This window comes from Heptranchias perlo, unplaced genomic scaffold (genome assembly GCF_035084215.1).
Source record: "Heptranchias perlo isolate sHepPer1 unplaced genomic scaffold, sHepPer1.hap1 HAP1_SCAFFOLD_50, whole genome shotgun sequence".
NCBI classification, from domain to species: Eukaryota; Metazoa; Chordata; class Chondrichthyes; order Hexanchiformes; family Hexanchidae; genus Heptranchias; species Heptranchias perlo.
In genome coordinates this window covers 1,329,678-1,336,900 of record NW_027139516.1, presented here as the reverse complement: position 1 = coordinate 1,336,900, position 7,223 = coordinate 1,329,678, and the positions used below count along the sequence as shown (strand labels likewise).

Genomic DNA, 7,223 nt, shown 5'->3' with positions numbered 1-7,223 from the left:
TTTGAGTAACAACACGTCAAACCGCACTCACTTTCAGTCAAATTAGCCTTCCATCGGTCAGTCAGACAGACAGACAGACAGAGCTCTCGCTGTTTCCTCAAGCTCGGGCTGATGTTCTTTTCCGATGACCTCGTCTGCCTTCCGCAGGCTCGGGCTCTTCTCGGCATCATTCACGATTCCTGTGCCTTCCGTTCTGCTGTTGCTCAATTGCGATCACTCGATACCGCGGATTGGAGCATGGAATGCATTCAGGGAGGGGCTAATTCGTGGCGCTGCCTGGAGACGAGTGTCAAGCGATTATTGTGAGAGGCAAATTCACCAGGGTAACTGGGGAATTAGCTCAAGTGATCGAGAAGTAGCGGGATCGATGCCCGCATTCTCCACTCACTTTTTTACCTTGTGGAATTGTCCCGAAACAAAAATGGTGTCAGTTTTCAGCAAATCCATAACCCACGTGAATCCTGAGATTCCATAAAGTGAGGTCAAGGGTTAATAAATCTTTTGGTGTGCTGCAGTAAGCAAAAGTTTTTGATTTTCGTGTTTCGCAAAGATGGAAAGATGAAGTGAGACAGTGAAAAAAGCTTCACAGGTCCTGATATCTTTTCTGTGGATTGAACTCAGGATTTACAAAGTTAATAAAACTAATGCACTCCCTGCTGTGTGAAAAGCGCACGAACGTTGGAGACTGCCAGGCAGCACTGCCAATTAGGACAGTTTGCAAGCTATCTAAAGTCATAAAGTAATGGACAGTTGGAAAAACAATCCAGTCAGGTAGGAGTTGTCCAGACAATCTTCTGATTTGTAATAAGACACGATATCCACTGCTCCACTGGTCTCGGGTGTGCAGAGAAAGTAGCAGCTCACACTGCCACAGCGCTGCGGTCTGAGCAGGAAATGAGTCAGTCTCGGTCATGCACACGTGACTCCACGAGTCCGGGTGTGTCAAAAGGCGCACAGTGAATATTTACCAAAGAGAGCAATCTTGGCTGCTTCCCTTCGATCGTTCAGCTGGTCCAGCGGAGGACTGCAATACAATTAACAGATAAAAGTCATCCTTAGGTTTCTGGTTGGAACGAGCGAACGTGCTTTTGGATTAAGCAGAAATTAGCTCAAGGCCGTTTTCTTTACTTTACAGACAGCCAAAAGCTTAACATGTTGGCGCTGAGGCACAGGAGACCTCCTTTCCTTTCTTCAACCTGAAAGCTTTGTGCATCTGCCCGAAAATGTCTGTTTTGCTCGAGCACTTGCCTCTGCTCACCGGCAGGCCAAGTGCACCTTTGAGTAACAACACGTCAAACCGCACTGACTTTGTCACGAACAGAAGACAAACACACGTCTTCGTTCAAAAACCACCCTGCAGGTGGACACATAGTGAGATAAACACAGGGCAGAAATGCAGACAGTATCCGGAAACATCGGGAAGTGGACAAGAGAAATAGATTGAGCGCTTTGTTATCAGAAAATTGTCTGAACCTCCACGGTGAATGAAAGGGCTTTTGTTGGTCGGTTTCCCATTGAACCGGATAATTCGGGAGAACTTGGAAGATGTTTGGTTCGCTTCCCTTGACCCCACCAGCGGAAAAGGTTTGTCGATCCCACCCGACAACTCGTTTCAAAAACCACTCTGTCCAAAGCAAATGTATCCTTCCAGATTAAAAGGGAATAAAACTTGAAAAGAGCGTCACTGTGGATCAGTTTTCTCTCACTCAAAGTAAACTGTTTAATTAAGTAAAAGATGCACCTTCCAAAGAATCAGGGAACAGCCACTGTTTCCCTTTTTGGCAGGAGAAGAAAATCGATGTGGATGTTGCTGGAGACCAAGTTCCAACATAATGTTCCTGCCCGGAATCGAACTGGGGACTTTTTGTGCACAAGGCAGACGTGATAACCGCTACACTACGGAAATGGATAATATTTCACTAAACAATGGGCAACTGAATGGTGTTCTCTCTCTGCTCGCAGTTGGAATGTGTTGTTTCAATTGCAGCAAGAGATACAGACAGTGGCTGTTCCCCCTTTGCTTTAAAAACTCTCAGGGTGGTGGGTTTGAGCCCACGTTGGGCGAGTACCGTTTTAAACTTTTATGCTGCTTCCACCGGTGAGCCCCAGCTCTGACACTTCCCCCACCCGCCTCTGTCTCACCGCGCACGATGGGGCCGCGCCCGGGCTGAATCTCTCCAATGAGGTTTCCGCCCCTGTCGCAGCATGAAATGTTCCTTGTCAAAGTCACAAATGATGCCCTATGTGACGACCACCATGATAAACTATCCCTCCTCATCCTTCTCAAATACAATATCTCACCGTGCTGTTATGCTGTTAGACTAGTTTCCTCTCTCTGCTCTTATTTGGAATGTGTTGCTTTTCCGTCTGACAACATTCAAAATTCGTTCAGGAATAGATTGAGTGCTTTGTTATCAGAAAATTGCCTGAACCCCGACAGTCTCCAGCTTTCCACCTCGCTATCAACCACACGGCCTATTTTGGTGTCACCCGCAAATTTCTTCATCATGCCCCCTACGTTTAAGTCCAAATCGTTAATGCATCCCACAAAAAGCAAAGGACCAAGTACCGAGCCCTGCGGCACCCCACTGGAAACAGCCTTCCAGCCGCAAAAAAACACCCGTCGACAATTACCCTTTCCTTCCTGCCACTGAGCTAATTTTGTATCCAACAAGCCACATTCCCTTGGATCCCATGGGCCTTTAATTTTTCGACCAATCTGCCATTTGGGAATTTTTCAAAAGCCTTGCTAAAATCCATGTCGACGACATCAATTGCGCTACCCTCATCGATCCTCCTTGTCACCTCCTCGTAAAATTCAATCAGGTTAGTCAGACACGACCTCCCCTGAACAAATCCATGCTGACTGTCCTTGATAAGTCCGTGCCTTTCGAAGTGACAGTTCATCCGAGCCCTCAGAAATTATTCCAATAATTTGAAATGGAGTCTTTCTCCTGGTTGCTGCAATAACAGATTAGGCGATTAAAGTAACCATGCCCGGCTAGCTCAGTCGGTAGAGCATGAGATTCTTAATTTCAGGGTCGTGGGTTCGAGCCCCAGGTTGGGCGAGTGCGATTTTCAACTTTTATGCTCAATTCACTGACCAACAGTGCAGAAATAATGCAGAATGGAACATGGATTCGGTAGTCAGGATGGCCGAGCGGTCTAAGGCGCTGCGGTCAGGTCGCAGTCTCTTCTGGAGGCGTGGGTTCGAATCCCACTTCTGACATTGCTTACTTTTACTAAGACGTGAAAATTTTTTATTTGTGGATTGGGCTGCAGCTGATTTTTCGACCAAGTTGATTTGCTCCTCCCACAAAAGCAACTGGCTTTGTGATGGAAATGTGACTTGAGAAGTTTCAAACGGTGAAATGTTTGACATATTAATGACCTGGACAAAGAAATAGAACAGCAGTGGGAAACATTTAAAACGGTGATCAATAGAGTCCAGGAGAAATATATCCCACGACAAAGCAAGAACAAACTAACCAGAAATGACACACCAGGGATGAATAAAGAAATCAGGGTAAAATTGAAACTAAAGAAAAAGGCACACACTGGACAATAAAGGAGAGAGGGGAATGTGAAAAGACTGGGAAAGAAGTCTAAAGAACTATTAGAAAGGCAAAAAGGAATATAAAAAAAAGCAAAGTATTCGAGACACAACAACAGCCAAAGAAAATTTCGGATAGGAATAGGCTCACTTCGCGATACACACGACAAACTCACAGGCAATGACAGCGAAATGGCAGAAATATTAAATAATCACTTTGCTTCAGTATTTACCAGGGAGACTGGTATTGTGGGCATGGCAGTAGAAGAAGAGATCAAAAAATATGTAAAGACATTTAAGATGGAAAGCGGGGAGATAATTGATAAACTAATCAAACTCAGAGAGGAAATTTCCTGTTCGGAGCCGAACCAGAGTTTCAAACCGCTCAGCCACGCTAATTTCCGTATTATTGTTCAGGAGCTCATTTCACAGGGACAAGATTACTGCGCTCCATTTAGGGAGGCTCAGTGAAAGGCGGAAATTGATCTATTAATCGAATCATAGAATAAGACAGCGCTATTCGGATACCATTCGGCCCATCGTGCCTGTGCCTGCTCTCTGAAAGAGCAGTGCAGTTTGTCCCACTCGCCTGCTGTTTCTCTATTGCCCTGAAAATGTTTCCATCCAAGCGTTTATCCAATTCCCTTTTGAAAACTGTGAGTTAAGAAAAACAATATTGAAAGGGGTGCTGGGGCCTCTGCAGCGTCAATGTAGAGTGTGTGATGATTGAAGTTATCAAGATGGTTGCTTTACACATGGTATGTTGTGCAATCATCCTGAAATATCTTCAATATCCAATACAAATTGAATTGCAAACCTGACGGACCAACACTGGAAAACAAGTCACGAGTGAACGCAAATCATCTGGGACCCGTTTTTAGCCTCACGGCACTTTAAATAAAGTGAAATGACTTTGCATTGAAAAGATTTGGAACTTGCATCTGTGCCTTTATCTGTTCCATTTCTTAAAGTTGCTGGCGTCTGATGATGTACACGCCTCTACTCCCTCCATTGAAAAGGAAAGGAGATGTTTGACGTTGACGGGATCTGTTGGTTATGAGCTCATCCTTTGCATTGAGTGGGTTCGGTCAGTGTCAGTCAGTGCCTAGCGGTGAACTTCGCAGCAAACAAGTTCATCACCGTCTCACCGCGGGCACTGACTGACACGTTTATCGTTATTTCTTTCAGACCGAATTAAATAGGAACCGTGATTTTAAATTTGCACTAAGTGATTTTTAGGTAGTCGCCTTTAAATGTTTCAAAGGCGACTTCTAATTTATGATCGTCCGGCCATTTCACCAGCCGTGTTGAAAACAAAACATGTCTCGAACTTTCGCGTCTTGTATCGAAAGGCAAAAAACATATTTCCCATGACCTCTGAAGGATGGACAAGTTCACCAGCCTTATAATCCGGAGTCAGACCTTTGCGCGACGCACTCTGAAGACAGGATCCTGGATGTTATTATATTTTTTGAATGTTTCTCAAACACCGTTTCACATATTGGTTGAATGGATGAGGCTAATCAAATCTCCGCCAGATCCCACCGGTAATGAGACAGCATTGGAAGCAGCCTTCACCCCCAATATCACGCTGGCATTCATCGCCTGCTCTCAGCGGACTGCATTAACAGGGCTGGGAGATATGGACTTTGTTCACATTTAATCAGCAATGTGACTCGTTAAATATTTAATCATTTTGAATGGGGACAAGGTTTCAAAATATTTCTGCCCGGTTTCGAACCGAGGACTTTTCGTGTATTAAGCGAACGTGATAACAACTACACTACGGAAACCTGACACCTCCATCCTCGTGTTAGGGATATAACCCCTCAGCCAAACTAATTTCCGTATTACTATCCAGGAGCTCATTTCACAGGGATACATTTACTGCGCTGTATTTCGGAAGGCTGCAGAGAAGGATCGGTGGCGATGGTCAGGCAGGGAATCCCAGAGCATCGCGCCCACACAAACATTTCACTGTTTTTTTTCATGTGCCTGATATCCGACGGCAGTGTAAATTATGGCGAATCAGGCATGCTCAGATGACATTGTTCACAGAGTGTTTTCTTGCAGCCAAATCACACGTTAGAAAACTTGAAACGAGATGAAGAGATCGGAGCCATTTAAAGTGCTCCCAGTTGCTGCAGATCAGGAATTAAAACATGGAACCGGCTTCAGGGCGATCAGAATGAGGCAATGAATCCAAAAGTGGGAAGAAAAAGGTGCAATTTTCGTCCCTGGGTGGGCTCGAACCACCAACCTTTCGGTTAACAGCCGAACGCGCTAACCGATTGCGCCACAGAGACCATCTGGTCCTTTTTCTTGCAAGATACACTAAAGCAGCGTGTCACCTAGCCAAAGTTACATGTTGCAGCTACAGAAATGCAATTGTCCATTATCAGTGTTACTTTTCCAGAAATAAAGGATGGGACATTGTTTGTGGAAACATGGAAACGGTCTGGTCTCGCTCACAGCATCGATATCACCGCCAACCAGCTCTCCTGCAACCGGCGCGCCCACCGGTGCTTTGTCTGTTAGTTAGTTGCACTGTGGGAGAGCCTTCACCACACTGACTGCAGCGGTTTAAAAAGCCGGCTCACCACCACCTTCTCAAGGGCTTTTTGGGATGGGCAATAAATGCCAGCCTCGCCAGCGACGCCCACATCCCATGAACGAATAAAAAAAAATATTCTGAGCGTCCTGATGCTGATGTCAGGATTTGATGCCTGATCTGCAGTAACTGGGAGCGGTTTAAATGGCTCCGACCTCTTAATTTCACTTATAACATCAGAGCAACTGTTCCAGGGGGACATGCCGACTCAGCTGCGTCTTGGCCGCCTGTCTGGTCAGTCCTTTATTCGTCTCCAATTCCGTTTCTCAAAGCGTATCTGCAGATTCACAAAGCTGTTTGTCATGTCGGTTCCTTTCGATTTGTCCAGCTCCCGAATGCAATAATTTGCAAACCTGGTTGCAACCCTCCACCTTGCATCGTGTCCAGGGATGGGTTATGTGGAGAGACTGGAGAAGCTGGGATTGTTCTCCTTAACAGGAAAAAAAGGTTAAGGATAGATTTAATAGAGGTGTTCAAAATTATGAGGGAATTTTGATGGAATGGATGGGGAGAAGCTTTTTCCATTGGCAGGAGGGTCGATAACCAGAGGACACAACCTGCATTTATATAGCGCTTTTAACGCAGTAAAAGTTCACAAGGTGCTTCACAGGAGCGTTATTAAACAAAACTTGACACTAAGCCACATAAGGAGATATTGGGACAGGTGACCAAAAGCTGCGTCGAAGAGGTAGATTTTAAGGTATGTGTTAAAGGAGAGAGAGAGGCGGAGAGATTTCGGGATCGAATTCCAGAGCTTTGGGCCCGGGAAGCTGAAGGCACAGCCGCAAATGGTGGAGCGATTAAAATCGGGGATGCGCAAGAGGCCAGAATTGGAGGAGCACAGAGATTTTTTTTTATTCGTTCATAGGATGTGGGCGTCGCTTGCAAGGCCAGCATTTATTGCCTTTGGGAAGGTGGTGGTGAGCCGCCTTCTTAAACCGATGCAGTCCGTGTGGTGAAGGTTCTCCCACAGTGCTGTTAGGAAGGGAGTTCCAGGATTTTGACCCAGCGACAATGAAGGAACGGCGATATATTTCCAAGTCGGGATGGTGTGTGACT

General features: G+C 45.6%; 3 non-coding genes across 3 annotated transcripts; 2 read left to right on the top strand and 1 right to left on the bottom strand.

Annotated features, from left to right (window-relative positions):
• The first annotated feature begins 2,995 nt into the window (after positions 1-2,995).
• trnak-cuu (transfer RNA lysine (anticodon CUU)) lies at positions 2,996-3,068 on the top strand. Its single transcript has one exon. It is a non-coding gene; the product is annotated as a tRNA-Lys (tRNA).
• A 78-nt stretch (positions 3,069-3,146) lies between these two features.
• trnal-cag (transfer RNA leucine (anticodon CAG)) lies at positions 3,147-3,229 on the top strand. Its single transcript has one exon. It is a non-coding gene; the product is annotated as a tRNA-Leu (tRNA).
• A 2,556-nt stretch (positions 3,230-5,785) lies between these two features.
• On the bottom strand, positions 5,786-5,859 carry trnan-guu (transfer RNA asparagine (anticodon GUU)). Its single transcript has one exon. It is a non-coding gene; the product is annotated as a tRNA-Asn (tRNA).
• Between the last annotated feature and the right edge of the window lie 1,364 nt (positions 5,860-7,223).